Below are 26,749 nucleotides of genomic sequence, written 5' to 3'. Positions count from 1 at the left end.
AATCATACTGTCAGCATCCTCTCGCAACAGAGGAAGTCAGTACAAGATGGGACTTCTCAGGCTATGAAGCCCATCTCATGACCACCAGCAATAAATGAAAACAGAAGCCCTTTCTCCTCTGGGAGCCACTCATTTTCATAAGAAGTGAAGTCTGATTTTAAAAGATTAGTGTTCTAGGTCATAGTCAGATCCGCACTTCAATACACGTAAAATGATTAATATCAGCTGAAGACATTATTTTGAGCTCCAAAAAAACATACCAATACAAGGAAACCGGACCTGGAGATACCAGAGAAAGGCTCAGATCTGGCTATAGTTTAATGTCTTGCCTATAACCAGGGTCCTAAAGAGCCCTTCTTACTCTTCTGTGTACCAAAATATAAGTAAGAGTTCTCTGCATAACTCAAACCCTAACTCAGCGCTCTGACTTTGGCTTCTTCCTCACTGAGCACAGGGGATCAGAGCTGCAGCCCTGCCCAACACCAAAGAGGAGTCAAAAAGCCTTCTGACCCCAGCAGAAATATAGATTTAAACCACATGAGGCCTTAAATGTAAGCAGCAACAGGAATAGTATTCTTTTCTTTAGATGTTACTAAAAATGCTCAAGATGGCATTACTAGAAAGGCAATCTGGGTCATGTTTCTAATGCAAGAGGTCACTCCAGTTGCTTGACCCAAGTTGTCGCTAAACTTCATGCTGAACACAGCAAAAGCAGGACGCAGGCAAACTCAGCCAAAAATCACACAGACTCCACATAGGAACAATGACGAGAGTCCAAGCATTTTAATTACATCACACTTATATTTCCATCCTATTTAAACAATCATTTGCACACAATTAATTTCAATATTTGCATGCCTATCATAGGAATTGAGAGATTTTATTAAAAGGTAAAAAAAATAGTATTTCAGACAAAGCAATTTTATAGGGACCTTGCAATGAATTAATTATAAGCCAATATAATGAACCAAAACATAAAAATTACTCCATAAATAATTAACTCCCTCAGTCTTCCCATGCCACCCACATTCCAGTAATCATACTGGCTCACTGAATACTACAATAATTTCCACCATCCAAATTGAGCAGAAAGAAAATTATTCCATTTGCACACATGCACCAGCAACTGTGACAGAACATCAAAGCACGCACCAGCAGTTAGAAAGTCACCCAGTTTCCCAGTGTGTTTGAGCAGCATTCAAAGCGTTACAATTTTTCCACCTAAAAATACACATTGTAAAAACGTATCTTTTGAAGAAGAAAAAAAAAAAAAAAAAAAAATCCATGAAAATTCAAGCTAGAACGACTCAGGGATCAAAAAATTCTTCTCCTGCTCTTCCTGTTCAAGTTGTTCACAACTAATTTTTATTATAAAAATATTTTATTATAAAATTTCTAACAGTAACCTTAAAAAAAAAGCCATCCCAGCAGTAAGGTCAGAACACAGAAACTGGGGGAGGCTCCACAGAGAATCTGGTTTGGTCTTACAGTTGTATTAAGCTGAACGGGTTGGCAGAACTGGCTGTTAAACTGGAAATGGATGAATAATGGGGTTTTATTGAGGAAAGTAAACATGAGAGAGGGAAGGGACAGGTGTTGAGTTAACATTACTGCCATCAAAACCAGTTTTGCTCAGGCACTAAGGAGGAGTTTGAATAGAAAACAGCACAGCATTATTTTGTTTTTGTTAAACAAGAAAAAAAAGTCCTGAATACAAATAACCAAACAAAGCAGTGGTAAGATTAAGAACTCCATCAAACTAGTCTGAAGTATACTTGATGTAAGTTCTAAGTTTCTTTTAATTTCAACCAACTTTGATATTAAAACCAGAAATACTGGCATCCATTTGTCTATGTGACACTTGCACCTTCTATTTTCCTCTTACTTCATTTGGTAAAACCACTGATCCTGCAGGAACATGTACTCAGTTACACAGAGGACACTATTACCTTGTCTAGGCCACCAGTGACCAGTTTTGATGGGAGATATTTCTGTCTGTATTTTTCAGTGAAAGCAGATTCATAACACTCTTCAATATATTGGGATTTTATTTGCTCATGTTTAACAGCTTGACAGCACAGACAGCTAATAAATTACCCTAATAAATTACTCTCTTATTTTTGGATTTAAATCTAAACTATGACTGGTTTCTTGGTAGCTTAAAACTGCACTACACAAAGAATACTTTTTTTGTTTTAATTTTGAGATGCATTCACTGTTAAAAAAACAGACAAACAAACAAAAAAACAAACAAAAAAACCAAAATCACACACATATACAAAATCAACCCTCCCCCCCCCCCCCCCCCCCAAAAAAAGACAACTCATGCTGCACCACAAGCATTAATGGTCTTTCAAGACCACATCTTGTAAATGTGTAAGGAAGACTCATAAAAGCCTTCTAGAACTTGGGAATCCCCCTATAACTGACCCAACAGTACAGGGAGCTCCACACTGTTTGGACAACATTTGCCATGCAGATGCAGATCTCACTACCACTCACCACCTAAAGGAACAGTGTAATTAATGGCCCAATGCAATGATTTCAGAAGTCATGTTTATTCTGCCATGCCACTTCAACAAGTGTAAGCAGATAAAAATCCTAAATCACTGAATATCATTACACAACTACCTCCTTGTGAAAATATATTCAAAAAACTCTAGCATCATTTCATTTCCTCTGCTTATTTCATTAACTTCACTTCTACCCATCATTCCACAACTGCCCTTCCTAGCCCCAGGATTTATTAACTTGAGTGAAAGTGATTCCAGTGTTTCTACTAAGGCAACACTTGGGAAATGTCTCGTATCTATTTTTATACTTCTCTAGAACTAGTAATAAACATGATTTTAGTATTGCCACATTATGTTTTTTAACGAGACCTCATTCCTTGTCTCTGTTTACCAGGAATTACGCTGGCCACAACTGAGTCCATATTTTTATACCACATGACAAGAGTTTGGAAGGCTGAAACTTTGGGTTATATGTGAGGGAATGCTTAACGGCTAGGGATTGGCCTTCTCCCTGAGTCTGTGGACAGCAAGGCTACTCAAGACATATACTGGAAGGTATCTAAGGGGAGGGAGACGCCTGGGGACGTATTAGGTGTGAACGCTCAGACTTCAGAGCTTATTTCCATTCATATCCCAGCCACAGTGACTTTCACAGGACTGTGCCAAAGACATTTGTCCAAGGCCGAGTGTGTGGCTCCTAGATGACGTCAGAAATCTGGGCAGCCAGCCAACTTCCTGTGGAAGGGATTTTAATATTGCTGAAGTTCAATCTAATTGTATTCATCATGTGATCACTTATATAAGGAGCCAGCAGCTTGCATAGGTAGCCTGTATTTTTTAATCTAATAAAAAATGTTTAGAAAATACAAAGAGATAAACAGAAATCATATTTAAATTTCATGCCTTCCTCTAAAGCCACTTATTGAAGAAAGAAACAGATGTTAGGCAAGAGGAATTCCATCCTTGCTCAACTGGGACTTAAGACAGCCTATGACGTAAAGCAGAGTATTTTCTCACCTGCAAATTTACAGTTGTTCCATACCCATAATTATACCTTAAAACATAAAGCCTTGCTCTTTCTACTCATGCTTCAAATAGGTTCTCACTGCCCCAAGGCTTTTCACAAAATTTGCTTGGTTTTTCCCCCTTGAGATCTTTCTCTCAAAACTTTTCTGTAACACACAAAAAACTCCATTCAACCAGCTAACAAGCCAAATTAATTTGAAGACGGTTATGTTATGGGTTACTGAAATGACCATTCCTCTACCCAGGCAGTATTACATCAGTACTTCCATGCACACTTTCATCTCTCTGCATTAATTGACCTACTGCTTCATTTTTTTTACTGAAGTTATAACTGCACACAGTCAAGCACAACTAAGCCCTGCTGTGTGTCCTGCACGCTGGTGGAGCCCTGTCCCACCAGCAGTAAGTAGTGCCACATCAGGAGGCAGTATTCTGTAATGCACTCATGATCATAAAGTAGTTCATTGTTAACAAGCAGAAATAGGAAGCTAGTGAAGTTCCTACCATGTTAAAGCAGGACACTGAACTGAATGTGTTCATGTAATCAGTGCTCAAGAGCATTCGGGGAATAACATGCTCCGAGATATGCCTTGAAACACAAGAGAAAGAAACAGAATTAATGCCACTCCTCCCCTTCCTGTATACTTTTTCAGCCCCAGTCTCCTCTTCCAGTCCTCCTAAAGGAAATACGCATTCACAACACCCAGTTCAAATTTCAGATTCTAGCAGAGTGTTTCCAAGGTCTTTGCTGTCCTTTCTGATCATGTCTCTCTCCCAAATAACAGCTCAGAAGTTCAGTGACAAACAACAACAGGAGAAGGACAATAGAAAAGGCTCTGTCCTTCAGCAATGCCTTTAGGATTCACCATATGTCTGAAGGACTGTACTAACCATAACAAGATTCCCTCTCTGTTCACTGCACTCTCATAACACTTCCTTGAAAATCTCCAGTTCGTTTCCACAAATTAAATTTGGACCATTCTCTAGAAGTGCAAATAAAGCAGACAAAAATTTAAATTTAATTAAACACACACATCCCTTGCAAAAAAAAAAAAAAAAGCAAACCAACACACTAAATAGAAAATAAAATAAAATAAAATTAAATTAAAACAAAATAGAAAACAAAATAAAAGATAAAATAAAAACCATACAAACAAAAAATGCCAATCTTTTTTTCCTCTGTGGTATTTTTTGCACAGAATGTATTTGCAGTAGTCTTAATCACCCATCACTATGAAGTATATTGTGCAACAAAGTCTTTGAAAGCATTCTCAAATTTTGGAGAAAATGAGTGGGAAATCTCCATTCATGTAAGCAATATATTAAGTTAGAGGTTTTTATTATACCAGCCAACATTTAGGAATTTCAAACCTTTCACCTTCATTAAAAAAGGTTTTGTCATCATTTATGTATGTCACAAATGCTCAGTAAACATTAAAACATTTTATTTCAAAGCTTATTCTGCTCTTTTTACACTTTTGTGTACCAGTTAGTGCTATTACGTCATTTAAGCTTTTAGTATGCTTTTACACACCACCTCTACAGTGATTCACTAGCTTGAACAGTCTGCTGTATTAGAAATGCAATAAGCAAGGTTGCCTGTGTCAGATTTGTGTTTTATGGAATAGCTTCACCTAACACAAAGAATAAAAAAAAAAGCCCAAAACAAAAGAAAAACAAAATTATCTCCACCCCTGACACAAAGGTCACATCTTTGCCAAACTTTAAGCACATGTTCTCAAACAGGAAACAAAGCTTTTCAAGAAAACTATTCCAGCTAATTTGTCAAGAAAAGCCAGTCTACTCAAGCCTTATCATCAAACATTTGAGCCTACTTACAAAAAAGTTGTGATCCAACTTCCCAAATTTTTCCCCACTGCAACCACATTTCCATTGGGAACATAACCCTAAGCATCACATAAACAACAGCATTTCTCTGAGGGCCATGACCCCTTGCAATTTCCTCTGCCCATCCTCCATCACCATCTCTCGCTAGAAAAGCCCTGAGACAGAGGCAGAGGGAGGGACAACCCTACACCCAGGAGACCCCAACATTCTCATTTCAACACACTGTGGAACAAAAAGTATTTTTCAGTCTTGTCAATGACTGCTGAGATTAGGCCCAAAGTCCCAGACAAAAGCAAACGAATTCAAAAAAAAAAAAAGATCAGGAATCCAGGTCTGCAATTCCGGATTGGCTTTCACTCGTGGAAAATACAAGCTGTGACAAGCCTTATTTTGGCATATTCGAACACAAACCACTACCTCTAGCTGAGCCCACCTCAAGCAACCTGCAGCTATTTTGGTGCTGCCAATACTCGTGCATGGAGTGGCCCGCACATACATTTATTGTGTGATTTTTCTGGTAAATTATTATCAGTGATTTCTATATAGTGGAACAACTCTTTATAATAGGTAGGAATAAACAGGGCCTTACAGGATTCCACATGATGGAAATAAGATACCAGGTCAAAACCCTGCACTTTTTAAAATACCTCTTGGCTAAATAAAATATTAAGAAAAAACAGACCACAAATATAACCTAAAAATCCTGAACCACCTCAGTGCAACAGTCACACAAAGGATGCTTCACATATAAACACAGAACAACAAGCATTTAAAAAATTGTCTAGTTTGGTTTCCAACTGATTTTATTAACCCACATTTTGCTTTTGACTTAGCATATTTAGGGAAAGAAAAAGGGTATTATGCAGAAAAAAAAATCATTTTTAGCAATTTATAACCACACAGATACACTCCTCTTAAAAGCAGGCCCAAGGCTGTATGCACAGATCTAACTCTGCTTTCTCTGCATGTGCATTATGCAATGCAATGTGATAAATATGTAACCATGCAGTCACACACTATATCACAAATAGGACACAGTACTCTTCTGTGACCCAAGAGAAGGCAGGCTACACCATGTTCTGTCTGTGATTTCCACACACCACACCCCCCATTCCATTTTTATAATGGTCCAGCACTTATTTTGCAGACTTTTATACCATCTCCTCTCTAAGGTATGTAAATAATTTAGTCAACAGTAATGCATTATGCAATTTATTTTCAGTCAACAGCACAGGCCTTGTTAGGTGCAATTCATGGGAAGAAGCAGTTAACTATGGTAATTCATCTGCAGACATAGGTGAGCAATTTCACTGTTATTCTGCTACCCTACTTAATATGCATATTCTGTATAAGAGCAGCTAAATGGCAACTTTTAAAACTGACATCCCAAGCCCTGATTCTCTAACAAGCTCTGAACCTGAGCTTTAAGGCACAGCTACAGTAAACACTGCTTCTGGGAGGCAAAGGAGTCGATTTACACAAAACAACTTGCAAGATCAGGGTTTAAGGTAGTCTACTGAATAGACCTCTACAAGATACTGGAGATAATTCTATGCTATTGTATTGCACTATTTGTGGAATGGTATGTGATCATATAATTAGAGATCATATAGTATATTCATACAAAGAATACTTTAGGGCTTCCCGGGGAGGGGGGAGGGGAGCTCTTTTAGAAAAGAAAATTACATTATCTGGAAATTCAGAGCTAATCTCAACAATTCAAAAACGCTACCAAAGAGCTTTTCCTTCGCAAATTCTAGAGGAATACATTTCAGATCTGATTTCTGCCTCAGGAAGAATTACTTACGAACAAAACCAGCTGAGGTTTTCAGCCATTTAGGAAAGTACATAGGAAAATAATCCAAAATATGCCAATATTTAAAAAAAAAAAGTGATTTCTAAACTGCAGGTATTTGAATGAACGACGGGAAGCAAAGACGGCATTTGGTTCTGAACCAACACTGAAAGAAGCACTATGGACAGGTACTAGAAAAATACCATCGGTTTGGTAGCTAAATCAGAGGAGAAGAGAAAATGAAGGGCAGGTCTCAACTACAGGCAGGAACAAGGCCATTTCCAGGAGAAGCACTGTGCTCCAGTACAGACTGGTTAGCACCTCTGTCTGGGGTAGACTCCAGCCTCTTCTGCTGACCAGAGCCGGAGGCCATCCAAACTGACAGTACACCCATCCCTGCAACACTTCCTTTGGGGTAGCTCAAGCAACAGCAACCTGACTCAGCACCTGCTTCCCTGGGGGTCTTGGCACATGGCTTTCCATAGCCTTGAAAGAAGAGCCCTTGATCTTGGGGCTCTTCTTCATTGCACCTTGCCTCTACCCTTCCATAGCCTGTCTGCAAGCTTCAGAAACTAACTGCTAAATGACCCAGCTTGTTTAACTTTTAAAAAAGCTTACAACTACAAAGGGGCAGCCTGCTGCCAGATCCCAGCCCTCCGAGTGAAATGAATTAGGCAGTGCAAAAATCACTGAAGCTCCACTTGCTTTGGAGAACAGGCTGCCCACTCAGCCAAGTTTGTCTGTGCAGTGCTCACCTTCAGCCATAAACCAAGCCTAGAAACTTGCGAATCTGCTTGAAGTCATAATAACTTTAGATAGTCACTGCTTTAATGATAGAAGGCGCAGAAATTTTATGTCTTGAAGGTCTCAGTGGAGCACAGGTCCAAGATGCATGTGCACAGACAGACACTCAGACAGTTTTAATTTTAACCTTATATGCTTTGATACAGCCACAGGACTAAAACATTAGTGGTCTCCAGCTTGTTTATGACTGACTACATATGCTAGACCGTGTTTTGACAAAACTCATAGCTAAAATAAAAACAGCGTTCAAACAGCACAAAACTTCATGAACCAAATAAACAACACACTGCAAATATTTAAGACTTCCAAGCAAAGGCTATTTCCATAAATTTCAACATTTAAACTGGCAACAAAGCATTTCAGACGCCAAAACAAATGACTGGCTGAAAAACACTACCTCATCGTCATCATTTTAAACAGTTCATTTTTCTGTTCTCCTGAAACATGCACTCAAACCGTAACTGGACGAATATATGTATCCTAGCTGTTTAAAACAAAAAAAATTTGCTTAGCCCAAGACTAGGAAACCATCAGCCCCGAAAATCAGCTTTGCAGAGCCTTAATGCATCTGAAAATGGTTTACTTGCTAAACATGACAAGCAAATTCCAAAATAAGGGGAAACCCTTTCCCTCAGCACACACACTAATATTCTTCTTTCCCGAAGGCTGGATCATTTCCAGAAAACCTGAAATGACTTCAATGGAGCGAAGATATATTTCTTACAAAGAAAATGCAGACTGCCTCAGAATACAAGAAAATGGTTCAACTAGAAAGGGCTTCTCTCAGCTTTTCTAAAAATACCCAAGGATCACACTTAAAAGTGATTATTTTTTTTTAACAATTAGGATTTGACTACGTCAACAGCTATGTCTGCTGATATGTATGTATCTATAGATATGTATTACACTAAACAGGAATTACACACTCTCTTTCTGGAGTCATTCCAAAAAACTGCAAACGCACTGTAAATTCACGCTTTTAACTTCCAGCTATGCTGCCCAGAGAGTGTAAATACATTCTTGTAAAGTTTAAGGGATTTATTAGAGTGCTAGCAAGATTTTCTTTTTAAATTAACCAGAGGATACTTCTCAGTGTGCAGTGATATAAAAAGCATGACTTATAATAGCAAAACCCAAGTGTACACAACTTTAAGTACTATTCCCAAACTGAAGAGATTTCCCGAAGTTAAAATGCTCTCTAAAATTTCATTTTCCAGCAGATGAAAAACATCCAAGCAACATACAAAAACAAAACAATGTAACAAGACACATGTGCTCATCAGGAACACAAGCATAACTGTGCTCATCAGGACTGCAACGTGCTTTAGGCAGCACCTACTCTGCCAGGGAAAACTCTTACCAGAAAGACACAACCTAAGTTAGGACTGTGCTTCTTGCATAAGCATTTCTCTTGACAACACCTGCAATGCTCTATCTGCCTGAGGCACACAGCTATGACAGGATAAATATCACTGGTCTCTAGAAAGGACATTAAAAAAAAAAACCAAAAAACAAACCAACACATTTTCATGCAAGCTCGTAAATTTGCTTAACTATAAATCTATACACAAGAATCATTTAGGAAGTTATTAAGGGAGACTTGCCCAAATGATACTGTAAGCACATAACAGAGACCATGTTACCACTTATGTCTACTTGACGTATAGACAAACCCAAGCAGTCAAGACAGTATCAGTAACAGTCACAGAAAGGCTCATGTCAGACTGGCTTCACTATTAGCTGGCCCACTGCAGTCTGCAAAGATTTTGCCTGATAGCAAAGATGACATAAGAAGTTCATGTCCCACCCTTACCTACTGCAGGTAGGTTCATTCCTAGGGATTAGCTACAGTTAACCACCACCTTTGTGGCAACAATGCAAGCATTTGGGGAGTCATGGTGTAAATTGGTTAAGCAAAACCAATAGTTGTTAATACCCCCCAACAAAACAGCAATGGGTTTTAACACAATTCTCACAGAGATGATGTTTGTAGGACCACTGTATCGGCATGGCAGAGGAGTCGGTAAACAATGGCAGATGACAGAAACTTTATTTCCAGACACAGTGGTTCACAGAGTTCCATCTGCAGCTTTTGCTGTGTCTCTATTTCACAGAGAGCAGGATCAACTCAGGGGTCCCACCGCACCAGCTCCCACCTCCACCACTGGGACAAGCAGCTGCCTGCATAGCTGCAGAAACCCAACCCTGAAGTGGCTCCACCAAAAAAATTCAGCCATTCCCTGCCCCAAAGAGCTGCCAGGGCCTAGAAGAAGTGCAGGCATCTTAAAACTTCATGTAAGGTTGCATTTCCACATCACTAAGGACACAAACATGCCTAAGTATATGAACAAAGTAGCTCAATTTCAACATCATTCTTCATTATGTGCAGACACTATCAGAAAATATTTCCAAAGTCAAGGACCACGTTTTGTCCAACATAAAGCTAGAAGAGAACCACAAACCTATGAAAATAGAATGAGCACTTGACTAAACTAAAAGCTCTTAAGCAAGTAGATGCTGAGAACTAAAACAAAAGCCACTTCACACTGCTACACAGCCTTTCACCAGAATACCTCAGAGCAATGAAGCGGTCTGAAAAAACTCCTACTAAGTATTAAATTACTGGTGCATGGGTAAATTTGTTAATCCATTTGCTAAGGTCACACAGTGGCCTAAATAGCAGATAATCCTGACATCAACTTTCTGTCCTAACCGTTATGTGGACAGAAAATCTTCAGTGAGGTAAACTAAAAATGAAGTAAACACAGTTATCTGATACATAAAGGTACATTAGGTGAACCCAGAAAAGCAAAACTGCAGGTAGCAGAGGTGTATCTCTGGGAATCCACTACAGATCTAGACAAGCATCTGAAAATTTAGTCAGAACTTATAACCAAAAAGTAATTCCATAATTCCCTCTACTCAAGTAGTCCCTGTGAAGGGACAAACTGCAACCATGCTCAATAAAGAAGTCTGAAAACCTTGAACAGTAACCCACAGGATATACTCTGTTACTGCACAGTACCCACAATAGTACACCAAAAGCTTGTCATTCATTCTGTATTGGATCTAAAGCAGTATTTTACAGACTGCCTCTAAGCCACCAAAACTGGGGAAGTCTTCTAATACCAGAGGGCAGACAGACGCACAGCTGACATTATGGACATGCAGTCAAGAATACTAGGACAGTTGCTACAAGCTTGAAAATTTCTACCAGCTTTAGCACCACTATATATGAAAGCATCCTAGTAATACCCGCTATGGATCTTTGAAAATGCAAGACCGTTTTGGTGAATGTTGTATTGGTATAAAATACACTGCAAGCACCAGTTTCTGAAGAAGCAAGACCATGAGTTGACAGAAGAGAGAAACTTATTCTAAGAATTAAAATACTGAACCAGACAATGAGCTGTATTAGCATTATTAAGATGTGCTAAAAACAACAACATAATAAAATCATCATAGGCCAGGAAGACTAATTGTTCTGTTCTTCCCTATGCAAAACCCCCAGCAATTTCAATGGGATTCTCCACAAGACACGGCTGGATGACTACATCCACAGACTCCACGTGCCAAGTTTGCTTCTGCAGTCAGTCTCTATTGCATCCATCTTAGTTACACTACGCATACACTACGCATATCCTGATTACAGGGATTTATAAACAGCAAGAGTAATCTAGAGGTGATTCACAAAACCATGACTTCAGTTGAGATAAGGTTCACTATTATCGTCTCCAGTGTCAACGGTTTTGCAGTAAAGAACTTACATTTATAAGACTTTCAAGCAAGTATCTTTTACTGACTTTCTCAAATGCACATCTTGCCTTCTCTCCATCCCAAGCATATCTATATCAAAGCCAGAATACTAGCCTGTTACTCCTAGGTTTCTCTGGGCAACAAGGCAGGAGACGATTTATGACGCATTAACCTCTTCCACTTATTTTCTTAGGTTCTGGACAACAAAACATGAAATAAAAATGGTGCTTAAACATCAAACAACAGAGTAGTTCACTTATTATGCAGTTTCTAGATGCAAACTCGTTAACGACAATCTTTCAATCCTGAAGTCATAATTCCGCACACTCATCTGTGCAGTGCAGGACAAAGGCGTCTGTGCGCACGTACCAGCTCGCAGTCTCAAAGCAGTGTTTGTTCACCCAGAACAATGGGGCATGTGACTTGTCAACACTACCCACAATAAAAACAATAAGATAAGGCTGCCACTGATTTCATGATGACTGACTTTGGTTTTGCAAATTTTAAGTCACAATGTCAATAAAAACGTATCTCATTAAAATCCCTTCTTTTAAAAGGCCCAAAGCTAACTTCACACTGCTGTGAGGTTTTCACTCAGACCTCCTCAGCTGTTTGCATTTGTACCAAACACACCAACTCCCCCCCAAAGCCTCCCTTTGATTTCATCAGTTGGACAGATCAATGTTTCATGCCTAAAGCCAAGACTATTTTTATCAAATTCAGGCACTGCCAAAACTTGGCCTCTCTGTTTCCTGCCCTGCACGCCTGTCCCAGCTACCCCTCTGCCCACAGGCAGGCCACTTGCTCACCTCTGGTGCCCCACTAGCTGCCAGCAGCGCAGCCTGCAAAATGAGACTTCCTCAGCAGTCCGGCAGGTTTTGTTCCACCGCAGACCACGATTGCCCCATCCAAATCCATCTAACCTCTCTGGTTCAAGAGGGCTACGTAGGATCAAGTTGTGTATGTAAACTTAACTGAAGTTAGCAGAAATGGGAAGACAGCAGAGACAACCCAGAGAACAGAAACAAAAAAGCACCAATTTGGTTTAAAGAACTGGTGAAAGAACTGATAGGGCAAGTTCAAAATGACAGTGAGAAGAGAGAAACCCCAGGAAAAAAAAAAGGGGTGGGGGAGATCAGAAAAATCAAATAAATCCTTAGGAAGGGATAATAATAAAATAATGCAAACAGTCAAGACTGAGACAAAACACCCCTGTATAGTACAAACAGTACAGTCGCACTATTTGTCTTTTAATTACACAGGGGAGGCTTAGGGGGTTATTTCAATCACACAGAACAGTAGCAGGCCCAACAGCACCAGACTAACAAATAAAGGTAGGCAGCAATAGACACACAGCAATATATCACAGTTCCAAACTTCCACCATTTACAGGAATATTAATGCAAGTGAAATCTGACTAACCTGAACTCTGAACACAAGTTTTTTTTGAAAAAAACAGTGTATTTCTTTCTTTTCACCTTGAAAAACTCTGTTCCACAAGTGGGTAGTTACAAACCACAGCTGAGAGAGTGGGAGGCACATTAAGCACGCAAATAAGATTTCATCTATTTTAACACCATCAGCTGCAGCTTCCTGGAGCTCTTCAGCAATATCCAGCGTACACAAGCCTTGCTGCTGTCACACCAGAGAACCTCAGGCTACATAATGGACACTCTCTTATCTGGATTCTGATGCTGCATTTCACATGCTCTCCGAGTCACTCATATGAAGTCATCTACAGAGTCAAAGAGTGAGTCAAAACACATCAGAAGTGTTTTCCCTGGCTACCTCTGAAAGTTTCCATCCCTTTATATTTTTTTAATTATTCTTAGCATTTCTGTCAATACACATGGGATCTTTAAAAGTCCAGCGTTGTGCCCAGTACATACAAGCAACCAGTATCTCCCTAGCACAGGACCCCAGCTATGTCCCAGACACCAGGACCATGAGGAGAGTGACTAATACTCAGCTTGGTGCCCACAGAACCACACAGAAAGCAGAGGGATATTTTTAAGACATAAGCAATGCCCACCTATTTTACCAGGAAGTAAGGAGGGCTGTGGTGCCCAGACACTTCAATGGGACAACCAAATGGCTGAGGAAGCTTCTTGTTTGTTTTCAATGGAACAGACTCTTCGAACTTACTTTCCAATGTATGTAGTGTTTACTATATGTTCTGCAAGAAAGAATTTTACAAAGGGCCTTGATGAACTGGAAATAAACAATCCACATCAAAATAACTTTGCATGTGTAGACAGTAGAGGAAGCAACTAACATGGACTTTGCCAACAGTAAAATAAACACACTGATATTTCTAATGTAATCAAAGGCCATTCAGAATCCGTCCTGGAAGACGGTCATAAAAATACAAAGCATTTTTCTTACAACTCAAATAGCTGTGACAAATATTTTCTATAATGGTGAAAGCTGTTGGGGAAAAAAAGAAGTTGGTTTCTATTAATCAGCTACATTTAGATATCCGTTCTTGCCATCAGATTAAGCTCACCAAAACTGCTTAGTAGGCTTCTTCATTGTATTTTGGTTTAAGTTTTATCGCAATTCAACATATTGAAGTTTCATACTCCTGACGTTTTTCATCTTACACAGTGCTAGAAATTTACAGTCTAAACAGGATACACCAGATAGTGAAATTCAATTGTGCATTTGAAATAAAGTGAAAAATCAGGCACCACAGCTGCATCAGCAAAACATTGACGCTACACAAGGTACGGACCCCACCTTTCTAAACCCCAGATCTGCTGCGTTAGCTGTGGGAACCAGCTAATCCATTGCTACACAAGGAATGTTTCTAGCACAATTTATTGCATGACAACACTAATAGATGGTTTGACAACACTGTTCCTCATTTTCCTCCATCCACATTTGCGCTAACTTTGCTTTGAAAGTACCTTAAAAAGTATTAAATCTGAACAAATGTAACCCCAAAAGTAAATGTTACAGATTCACAAATATCATTATGGCAGAAAGCCATACTTTTTACAAAGCACTTCCTAATTAAAATTTATCACTAACAGTCTGTATTTAAGAATGCATGTTTTTGTGTTAATATCCAAGCAAAAATTTCTGAACTAGAGAAGAATGTTGACATCCATACAAAAATTAGCTGTGATTCATTGTTTACCAGTTGTCTTCCCTTTACAGAACACCGCATGCTGAGGGACATATTGCCAAAATGAAAGCACCACCACTTCCTTTAACCTAATATGAGACAAATAAATACAATTCAACAGCCTCTAAATCTCACATGTCCCACTTTTTTGACCCAGATCTCTTATTAGTTCCCCCACAGTTCTGTGCCATATCAAAACTACTTTTCCCCACAAATTTAGACATAAACCAAAAGAGGTAAATCTCTCATAATTTCTGTGAGCTAAACAGACCTAGAAGCAGGAGGGTCAAGAGACAGACTCATCTCTGTTAAGACCAACTGGTATTTTAAGGTAAAATTTTCAGCCACACTTAACACTCTCCCCAAACGTTGCAACTAATGGCAAAAATTCTCAATTGTTCCAACAGGACTGTAAGTTGTACCAGTGGTACATGAAAAATATTTCAATATTTTTATTACTATTTTTACAAAGCAAAAGTGTATTTTCAAAAGTCACGCTGACACTCGAACATTAATCAGCCTGGCCAAAATATACAAAAGAACTATAAAACTTGTTATTCCTCAGCCAGCCTGGACAACTTCTTCCAGGACATCCAACTGTGTCTTCTTTGCCTGGTACTTTTAGGGTATCATCAGAGGACTGAAATTCACTTAGCATGGGCTTACAAGCAGGTGAATTCCCAGCTCAGTTTCCCTGTGACAGGTCACCTGTGTGAAGAGCTTGAACTTTACTGTTAACATCAAATGGATGCAACTTTTAGGATAAGTTATATTTAGGGCTCTAGACCTTGACAACTTGTGGTTTTAGAACTGGGCACATATTTAGCACTACATTTTCACAAACAGTAAATATTTGACTCTTAACTCATAACCTTGGGAAAATACTCCACAAATAGGCTGTACAGAGATCTTTTCTGCATGCTCTCAAGCCACCATGAGCAGGCACATAGCTGCATACAGAAGTTTCCAGAGTCGCTTTCACAGTGCCAATTCACAGAAATCTAACAGCACCCTGCTGTCAGTGGGGTTCAGTGGGAGGTCTGCACGCAGCTGGGGAAGCAAATGAATCATTCCCCAAACCACCAATGGGTTAAAAGGAGCACTAGCATTAGCGGCAGAGACAGCTGCTTGCCTGCCTTGCCAGGTTGGCAAAACTACTGCCCTGCTGAGGGGGAAGGGAAGGCCTTCTACTCACACCATACCAGCTAAAATTTCTAGTAACACACCTTCAGTAACCTGAAATAACTCTCGGGATGTTTGCATATGGCACATGGTTATAGAGAGTGTCTCTGTAATACACACACTGAATAGAGCTTGAAACTAATCTCAGATTAAAGAAAAAAAAAACAACAGCAAAAAAACACATAACTAACATAAATAAAGAAACATAAAACACATAACTGTTTTTTCCCTGCATGATTCTGAATTTTTACTGCTAGACATTACTAATAAACAAGATTGCTCCTTTGCAACATGGAGACTTACAACAATAAACACAAGGCAGAGTACACAACATAGCCTTTTACTAATACTACACCCTCACAGGAGTTTGCAACAGCAGCAAGCCACACACAAGCCCTGATTTTTAGAAATGGTAAGCACACACAGACTGTCAACTTCACATGTAACTCTAGGGGCCCAGCATCTTTGAAAATCTGACTATTAGTATCTTACTTTATAGATGTAGGTGCCCATTTATACTTTTCAGAAGAGTCGTATTTGCACCAAGCAGAACTACAGAACAAGTCCAAGGGCCTGCTATCCACTCCCACCACACCATGCTGCCCTGCTCTCTTGGAGCTGTGCAGGGTCACATAGCAGCACGATGGGCCACACGCACTTACATGTGGCCCACAACGAACCAGCTCAGTGCAACCAAGCTGACACCCAGTCTGCTTGCATTACTTATCATGAAAAAAGCTAAGTTGATTAGAAAGACCTTAGCATCTCTACATAGCACTGAATAACACTATATATACTTACATTCAAAGACAAAGAAAGGCCTCTTTGAAAGATGTCATGTACATGGCCGAAACAATTCATCATCACTTCATGGGTTCTTTCAGCAGGTTTTTCAGACAGCTACATCAATTCACCAAGAATTTTTCTTACTGTTTCTACAGGTGAGAAAACATTCTCAGAAGTCTTTCTAGCAATCAGCCCATCCAAGAAAGCAACTGAGCAGGGTAAGCTGCAACACCATCAATTTCACTCCTTGGCTAGCCAAGCCAGCCAGATCCCATGCGCCCAGCTGGTGCCTGCATTTTCCCCTGTGGTTACGCATCCTCCAGCTCAGCGACCACTTATTTCTTATCCAGGAAGAATTTTTTTAAGGCTCTGTATCAATATAAAAAGGAGAATCAAAAGGATGTCACAAAAAGCTATGTGGTGAAGTATTAAAAATCCATATTTTAAAGCTATGTATGGTTCTATAGATCCTTTAGAACCAACCAAAGGAAAAATCACCTTGAGCTCAAACACAGCCACAAAGACTTCAGGGCATTTTTGTATAAACAAATTCAGCCTTGTTTTCATTATGTGAAGGAAAAAAAGGGCCTTCTCATCTTGGATTAGATACCACAAGATAGAACCCTAATGAGGAGAAGTAGTTCACAGTTTTCACACAAACTGGCAGAGTGATTTCTATACCAGACTTCGGTACTTTTTCAGTCAATCTATCAACTCTCACGAAGTGACAGCTGTGCTGCCTCATCTTCGCTATTTCTTACCTCAAGTTAGCTAAGTCAGTCTCATATCAAATGATATTTCTTATTCCTCATTTCATTGTCATACTTTATCTTGGAGGAAACCAATTACAAGATGAATAAAGCAGTCTCCATCTACTCTGCTTGAGATCACTGGATGAACATTTTTCCAGTAAAGTCACTCTTCCCGTTAAGCTACTTTACAGAAATTAAGACCATCTAACTTCACACTGCAGCACTTAGAAAGCTGCATGTATTTGGGACACGGTAGCTTAATCAGTAGCAGGAAAATAGAAACAGTTTCTTCATCACCTGTTAATTTGAAGGAACTACATTAATGCTACAGTGCAACTCAAACACTGAGAAGAGGTATCAACCATAGTTCCTAATGAAAAACTTATGACACTTCTTCCCCTAGCACAAACACTTATATTTATATTTTTTAATGAGCATGCAATGAGCATATTCTCGCAGAAGGCACTTTTTGTAGGAACCAAACATGTATAATTATAGAGTGCGTGCACACACTTTCACTTCTCTCCAACCTGCATCTACTTGCATGAGCTGATGTTTAGGGTTTTAAATATAGTCATTGTGCATGTGTACGCATGCAGAAACACACACACAGGCCCCAAGGATGGTCAGTACCCATAACAGTATCACAATTCTCAATATAAACAACAGGAATTAGATTAAAAATTAGTTGTATGTCAGTATGATACAATTCAGTATCACAATATTACAGTACTGACAAAACACACTCCTGCGGTACACCCTATTCTTCCCCTCCTCTTCAAAGCAGACTGGACCACTTTTTGAACTCCCTATCCCAGTTCAGAAGGGGAAGAGCTGGTGGCAGGGTTGTGTCTGCCTCTCCATCAAGGTGTCAGAATTCACACGGGCACCACCATCCTGAGCAGCTATAGCGGGAATGAAAGAGACAGGCAAAGCATGCAAAAACTGGAGGGTGGTAGTTATCTCCTAGGACTCCAGATGAGAAGTGGGAACAGGATTAGTGAGGGAAAGGTATCCCAAAAGGTGCCATGCCTGCCACTGCCGCAGCTTTCCCCAAAACACTAAACAGTGCTGTGATAAAAAAGTATCAGTGTCACGAAAGAGTCACATCCTATTGCCCACTGCTAATACAAAACACACTTAACTTCTGTAAGCAACTTCAGACATCTGCAGAGCTTATTCACCTGAACTAGACCACTGATGTTCACAAAGTTGCGTGTGTTTCTCCACAGAACTTCCTGACTTCTGCACAATTACATCCTTGTAGGATGTGGGTCTTTACTGCCACTACAAAATTTATAACAGCAAACACATTCTGACTCAAATGTGAAGTTCATGTTAAATTAAATTGCAGAACCAAAATTGAGTTAGGTAAGATAACTCAGTTTGCTTTACATTATTCAGATTTTTTCTTCTTAACTAAAAAATATTACCTGAAAACAACATTCTCAGCAATTTTGACCATTTCGCTAATCCATCCAGAGCTTCTTTATGCTCAGGGCTGTAGTGCTTTTTAGCATCAAACTCTTTCATGATGGGAAAATGACTATGACGTACTGCTGTTGGGTGCTTAGTGCTTGTACCATGGCTCACAACTTCAAAGCATTACACAAATATCAATAATTACCATATATAGAGTAAAACTGAAAGAAGTATTCATATTAAAAAAAAAAAACTCACAGAGAAAAAAAAGAAGTCATAACTACCTGTTTGAAGAGGAAAAGAGCTTAAGCAATAGAATCTCCTGTAGTTATTGCATTGTTTATGCTACACACATGCATTATGGTCGTGGAAGTTTAAATGAACAAAATCATAAACTCTCACCTGGTCTTACAAAAAAATAAAAGCCCAAAAGCCAATCCCCAACTCCTTTCATACTCAGATTACATTTCCTTCCCCTTTCCTCGTGCAGTGAGAACTAAATATTTTCCAGGTGTTCTCAATAACAGTTTGGGAGGCATGCCACCAAGTTCCCAAGACACAGTACCACATGAACCCTGTTCTCATGGAGACAAATCCACCTTCCCCTAAGACAACTTCAGACCAACAGTGCACAGGCCCAGGTGATCTTAGGTAAATAATACACCACACAGCTATTCCACTAGATCTTAACCAAAAGCAAAGGGAAAAAAAAAAAATCACTAAAAAAAAACACAGAAAGTTTGCTGTGATCATTTACAGGGCACCACCTGCACCCTAAGCGCTATCACCAAAACAGTACAGCCTTCTAGTTCTATGACTAAGAGGAAAAAAACCCTTTCACAGCTCATCCACTAATACATATCCACTTGCTGAAATCCAAGGACACACAGAAGTTTCCAGGATTAGTCCTCAGTTGAAATATATTGTGAAAAAACAATTAATATACAAGATGTCCCAAGGAAGGCCCCAAATCCAGCATGAGTCTCACACAAACCAGCCTTCAGCTTGCTTGGAGTAAGAGGTCCCACAAAAGCCCTGTGCTACCGAAAGCTGCCGTCCAACTCAAAATCCAAACATCAACTTTGCAAATGGTGACCTCGCTCTCAAAGGGGTGCAAACCACTGCCCCAGCGAACACTCAAAGGGTAGAGCCTGCAGATACCAAAGGACCTTGTTAGCATGCTTAATCTGCTCAGACATTTATTTTAGCACCAGGATAGCAAAGAGTCCAAAATAATTGGTGGGTTGTTTTTTTTTTTGGCACAACAAAGACTTGGTTTCCTGATCATGCTTCTCATGCTTTAACAATAAAGAAGTAATATGTTTTGTGATCCCCTGTCCCCTCCATAAATCAGCTAAGTCTTTGATTTACACAGACAGGAAAGCAAGGAAGTTGAGCACACTGGAGAGTAGTAAAAACTTCACCAGAGAACTTCACTTTCCTACACAGCGACCTACAAACCAAACTTTCCTCCAGACTCACGTGTCATCCACAGCAATGAGGCTTTGCCACACAGCACATACAAAGTTTGCTTTTCGAGGATAAAGTAAAAAGACCAGCAAGTGGAGACTTTTATTCTGTCAGGCTGCCTTAAAAGGAAATTCGGTGATGAAAGATTAAATTCACCTGGAACAACACTATGTTTAACCCTTTCGGGAGTACAACAATAATAACAAGCCACATACTGAAGGACATATATCCTCTGCCAAGAAAACGTACACATTGTCCCAAATGAGCAAACCTACCTAGAAGATGCAATGCACGATTTGCACAGGGTTTCGGACAGGGATCAACCCAAGTAGAGCAGGCTTAAGTGAGGTGCCAAGAAGCTGATTTTTGTGCCCAACCCAGGCCTACTCCCTGCCACCACCACGGGGTATCTCACGGTCCGCCCTGAACTTCTCAAGTGAAACTGATCAGTAACTTGGCTGCTTCACCCCTGGGGGGGACACACACAGACATCAGGCACGGTCTGTGTTGCCTCTTTCCGCCAGCCCGCCCAAAAACGGCCGGGCCCCCACCCTGCTTTTCCTCCCCTTCCCCTCCCCCCCCAAGTAAATAAACGGGGAGGGGGAGGGGAAAGTGCTTTTCCACACAAAACTGGCTAAAAATAGGCCTCTCGCCATGGCTCCCGTGTGCCATTCGCTGCCCAGGCCGGTGTGTGTCCCCCGTTAAATCCTGTAACAAAAATGAAGCGGGATGGGGGAGGGGAGGCCAGCGGCGCGGAGAGGGGGAGGGGAAGAGGGGGTGCCGTTTGCTTAAAAAAAAACCAACATACTCCCAAAACCGAGCCCCGGGGCGCTCCCCCCCGCACCCCACAGCACTGATAAAGGAGAGGGGGCCGGGGGGGGGGGGGGGGGGGGCAGGGGCCGCGGCGAGCGTTAGGCTAGCGCCCATCCCCCGCCCGCCTCCAGCCGCCACAACGACAAACAGGGCGCCCGCCCCCCATTCCCCGGCCCGGCCCGGCCGCGGCCCTCTCCCGCGGCCCCCTCCCGGCCCGCGGGGATCGGCGGTGGGCAGCCCCGGTGCTTACCTTGCGAGCGGCGGCGGAGCGGCGGCTCCCCCCCTCCTTGGGAACGGAGGTACGAGCAATTCACCCTTGTTTGTCTCTCCTCCCGGTTTTTTTTTTATACAGCCATATATATATACATACACATCTCTGCCGCTGTGTGTGTGTGTGCGTGTGTACACACGTACGTGTATCGGTAATGTATATATTTTTTTTAGCTGAGGTGTCCACACCGAGAGGAGGAGGGAAAAAAAAGGGGGGGGGAGGGGGGGGAAACACAACCCCAAAACACCACCACACACACACAGGAGGAAGAAAAAAAAAAAATAAGCAGCGCGTAGTGCTGTGATATTCAATTATATCCGAGCCAGGGGCCGGGGGGAGGGGGAGGGTGGGGAGAGGGGGGGTTAGAGATTAAGTCCCGAGGAAGGAGGGAGGGGATAAAAAAAAAAAAAAAAGTAATATCTGTGTATGTGTGTGTGATTTAGATTGAGGAGGAATTGAGGCAGAATGTAAAAGCTGTTACTAAGGGAAGGAGCCAAGCGGCTCCGAGCAGCCAGCGGCCCTCAGACACTCCGCGCGGGGAGAAGGTGGCCAGCCGCACGGAAATGGGCGCCAGAGACAGCGCCGCCGCTGAGGGAAGGGAGGGAAGGGAAGGAGCCGGGAGGCGAGGCCAAGCGAGGGGGAGTGGGACCGGCCTGGTACGGCCGCACGGCTAAACAGACCCACCGCCCTGGCAGCGCGGGGGTCGACGGCCGGGGCGGGGGATCCCCTCCCTTTCTCCGTCCCCGCGCTCTGCGGCCAGGCGTCAGCGGCGGCCCGGCGTGCTTGAGGAGAGGCGGGCAGGGGGGAGCCCGCCCGGGCCCCGGCAGAAAGGGGAGTCAGCTCGGGCCTGCCGGTGGTGCGCGGCCCAGCAGCCGCCCGGGACCTGAGCCCGCTGCTCGGGGAGCCCTGAGGGAGCGAGGAAGGGCCGGCGGGCCCCGTGTGACCAGGCGGCGTGGCACAGCCATGGAGGTTTTTCGAGGAAAGCCATTAATTTGGCTCCGCTGCCAAAGGCGCTTGTGTAAATGCAGGATTTAACATGGTGGTTTACTTCTTTCTTTGTAGCGCGCTGCGGTTGACAATGGCAGCCGGCACTGGGGATCCAGCCCTGCTCGGGGTGCGGCGCGAAGCTTGTGCCTGGGCCCGTTATTGCGTCTACTCTGTAATTTTAGGTAATAAAAAATAATGCTCTACAGCAATAATGCTGTATCCTACCTGGGTGCTGTTCAGTTTTAGAATTGAAATGCTATTTATCGTTTGCATCACTTGTTCAATTTTTAAAGCAGGCTTTGTTAATCAAACCCATATACATCACTAGGCAATCCTTTCTCTCTTAAAATGTTTTTGAAATAACATTTCACGCTCTTGGGCATTGGTCCAGCGCTCTCATGTCCGGACACTGGCACCCATGCAGAGTCCCAGTGACTGCAAACCCTGCACACATCTGACATCAACATCAGATGTCATTCCTGCTTGTGCCAAAGGCTCCCTACATGCATAAGTCCAGGTCTGGTGCTGCCCAAATGGGGTTCCCATATCACTGTGTTTCTGCAGGACTTGCTTTTCCTGCAGCTGGCAAAACTGGAAAACAGATGGGCCACGTGAGCAGAGCTCAGCATTGCTGAAGAGTTATGCTAGTCATAAGGTCGCAGTATTGGAGTTAAGGATGGATTTTACTTTCAGCCTAAGGACTGGGACATAACCGTAGGCAGATTTCATCTACATGAGCCTCATGTCACAGTAGATGGGACCCCTTGACTCTACAAAGCCTCGATGAAAGCAGATGGGTGGGTCTCTGGGTATGGGATCATCTCACAGTGCTCGTGTTGTTCAGGGTCAGGCATTTTTCTCTTTCTTCTATGAAGAAGAGTATTTAAATACTTGGAGAAAACAGATTTATTTTTTTTTTCTACTGCAGAATCATTAAATTCTGAGAAAGCCTTGGGCTGCCTTCGTTGGAGAGGCCTGAGTTGTATGAGGAAACCAAAGTCTCTCCAGAAAGCCAGGGACCATATTTGTAATTGCAAACCAGTTGATACTCAGCATTTATTTCTGTAATGACCGTGATGGTCCAAATTGTCCACTTTCTCTTCCCAGTAGTGGTGTGTAAGTTGTCTGCTTTACATATGTAAAAAGGTGATAATTTTTGAAGACCAGTCCAATTCCAAAATTTGAACACTTTGCTGTACATTGGGAAATAGGGGCAAAAAAAATGGCAAGGGACTCATTAACCCTTCCTGCATTATAATCTCAGATCTGTCCATGCTTCTGAAGGAATTTAACCTCTTGATACTCTGATGGCTTTCTTTCCCAGGTAAAAGAAAACAAGCAGTAACAGTGGATGAGGGAAGGGGGGATGAGCATAGCCTAAGGCAGGAGGAAAGAAAATAAGAGACCTCTTGCAGGAGACTGGAGGCCTGAGGACGAGTATGGGAGGAGCTGTGAGAAGCCCAGGAAACAGGAACGGGAGGTGTAAATTTCAGAAAGCTTGTGTGAGAAAGGGAGGAGGGAGAACCCCTCACGTGTGTGCTGTTTGGCCCACAGGAACTACAAACACCGTCTTCCCGTCCACCTGCTGAGCAGCAACAGCGTGCAGAACTGAAGTCATGTGGCTGAAGGCTTCCACGGTCTGGTGTTCTCCAAATGTTCAGTCACGACTCTGGGGTGCCAGGCTCTTGTTTTTAATGTGATGATGTACTCAGCTGGGTGATTGATTACCCCAGTATACCTTCTGCTCTGTTGAATCCACAAAGTGCATTCTGGCAGATTTCTGCTTTAATAATTTTACACCATCGATTTGTTCTGGGTTTCCTTTCTTTATGGACACCCACAGGACTGCATGAAGGCCTCACTTTCTGCGATGAGCTTTAGGCTTTGTAGTTCTGTTGCCCAAAAAAGGTGGCTGGGCTCAAAGTTACCAGGAGCCACTTCCAGAGCATTCAGGAGGGAGGTTCTCACTTTCATAGGTTTCCAGGAACAAACGTTGGGTAACACAACACAGGGCAGTTGAACAGGTTATGGTTTATGGCAGGTGGTTCAGTGAGTGAGCTGTGCTTAGGGACTTGGCTTTGCCTTGATCTGGGAGAGGCACTTTTAAACAATAACTGTTACTACGTTTCCTTTTTACAGTGTCTCGTAGTAGTGAGAAAGACGGGACCAGTCCCTAACTTCTGGATGTAGAACTGGAACAGATGTGAGGTCTTGGTTCATCCGTGCATTTGCATAAAGGTATGCTTTTGGAGTGCTTGACCAGCCCAGCTGCTCATGTCCCATGGCTCTGTCATCCCAACTGCTGGAAAGGCTTCTCACAGCCATATTTGTAAGACAACAAAATAGTTGCAATTGTATCAGTGAGTGCTTAGCCTACAAAGCACATACAAGCAAATATTTGCAGTAACTGGACCAGTGTTTGTACAGCACCAAACACATTGCCCGGACTCCATAAATAATAATACTTGGCACTCATGGGGTGGTTTCCATTTTCAGAGCACTTTAGTCATAACCCTTGACACCTATATGGCCTTTTTCATCTTTACAAGAATTAATTAATCCTCACAATGTCCTGTGAGATAGGTATGTGCTGCAATAATAACAATTAATAATTCATGCCTTCTACTAAAAAATGACTTCAGGGATTAAAATGCTTCAGTAATACTTGTTTTTTTAATTATTAACATTTTCCAGCAAATAATAAAAGCCATGGTATTGTGTTAAATCTATATAATATATACCCATAAATCTTTTGCAGATCAGGGTGAGACTATAGGCCCAGTGAGAGGTACCAGTACATCAGCAGGAACTAAATGACTGACCAGAAAAGCCAGTTCAAGCCCAGTCCACCACACAGTCTAGGTGCAAGAATGAATCTTGCCCACACATGGCAGTGCGTAAATACCATTGAACCAGGAAGGCTCTGTTTCATTTTTAGCTCTTGTATATGCAGAGACTCCCTAGTTACATCATGAATTACAGGACCCCATCCTATACAAACATAGCACCAAGAGAACACGAGCGCTTGCTGGGTAAGAAATGGCAGTGACTCAGCACCACGTTGTGAAACAGGGAGAGCAGGGACAAGTCTGGCCAACACCAGGGCAAAGCCTTTTCCTTGTAAAAATTACCATACTGTCTTTGATATGCAGGCGAGCCCCAACTAAACTGATTTTAAACAAGCGGGACTTACACTCGGTTGACCTAAAGAGAAGAACTGGCAGGCTCCCATTGGGGAGCACCCTTGCACAGCGCAGAGGAGGGATCAGGGTGTTGGAGTCAGCCCCCTTCACGGATGTTCCCATTCCCTGCAAAGATGCTGTTTTCAGTTTGCATCCCCAAACGGATTCATGTAAGGCACCTTTAGACCTAATAATGCTGCCATGCCAGAAAACAGTGAGAAGGAGCAGACATTCACCCACACTCTAGCAATTTCCCCATGACTTACCCATGACTTCCCTGTGTCTATGAGCAATGAATTTGGACCGCTGAACAGTTAGGGCCAGTGGCCTTTGTACTCTAAGCGTTATTTTTTCCCTTACTATGAGGAAGATATCTAATTAAACAAAACAACTTCTAAATTATTTGCCCTTTTGTTGAGTATACCAAGAAAGGAAGTGGAAATTCGCCACTCTGAAGGGATTGGCTTTATTCTTTTTGCAGCTGCTGACAGTGGCTGCAGGAGAGGACATGCTGGGAAAGGGACTGGTTTCTGAGTAGGGAGCACCTTCTGCCAGTACCTTGGCATACAGATTCATCAATAATTGATCAGTGGACATGTGCTAAGAAATGTCTAACATTGGTGATTAATATGCCTGTAGCACTACTTTTTATCCATTGCTTTATACACACACAAATGCATTGTTGATCTCCATAAGGCAGAGAGGATTCAATCCCAAGACGATCATTTCATTGATGCACTTATCCAGATCCATCTTGGAAGTTTCTGCTTCCCAGAATAAACAGCAAAAGTGGAAGAACAGCACGACCAGGTGACTAGTCCCTCATTTGTAGACAGTTTATAAACAGTGTGATGCAAAGCCATGAAGACTAGTCCCTTATTCGTAGACAGTTGGTAAACAGTGTGATGCAAAGCCATGAAGCAGCTTTCAGAAATTTCAGGACACAAGTTATTCCACTTAAAGCACATTTAGTACAGCTGTAAATTGGTGGTGTTAAGACATGTGAACTAGT

The 26,749-nt window shown here is 41.8% G+C and overlaps 1 protein-coding gene and 1 long non-coding RNA gene across 13 annotated transcripts in view; one reads left to right on the top strand and one right to left on the bottom strand.

The window, feature by feature from the left end:
* Nucleotides 1-21,763, bottom strand: part of TBL1XR1 (TBL1X/Y related 1) — a 116,060-nt gene extending 94,297 nt beyond the window's left edge. For 9 of the 12 annotated variants that reach the window (XM_061452494.1, XM_061452492.1, XM_061452493.1 and 6 more), the window contains exon 1: nucleotides 21,548-21,763. The gene's annotated coding sequence lies outside the window, so the exon portion shown is untranslated. Of the gene's footprint in view, nucleotides 1-20,759; nucleotides 20,892-21,547 lie in introns of those variants that run through there. The other 3 variants (XM_061452498.1, XM_061452496.1, XM_061452497.1) reach the window with 1 other exon arrangement.
* A 655-nt stretch (nucleotides 21,764-22,418) lies between these two features.
* On the top strand, nucleotides 22,419-25,752 carry LOC133268811 (uncharacterized). The gene is made up of 3 exons (XR_009743178.1): nucleotides 22,419-22,586; nucleotides 24,695-24,793; nucleotides 25,314-25,752. It is a non-coding gene; the product is annotated as an uncharacterized LOC133268811 (long non-coding RNA).
* The last annotated feature ends 997 nt before the right edge of the window (nucleotides 25,753-26,749 follow it).

Source organism: Pezoporus flaviventris, unplaced genomic scaffold, assembly GCF_033815535.1.
Source record: "Pezoporus flaviventris isolate CSIRO_AGI_PZ_B2104156 unplaced genomic scaffold, CSIRO_AGI_Pfla_v1 ptg000013l, whole genome shotgun sequence".
Classification (NCBI taxonomy): domain Eukaryota; kingdom Metazoa; phylum Chordata; class Aves; order Psittaciformes; family Psittacidae; genus Pezoporus; species Pezoporus flaviventris.
The sequence above is the reverse complement of the archived record's forward strand: the minus strand, read 5'-3'. Positions and strand labels throughout refer to the sequence as shown.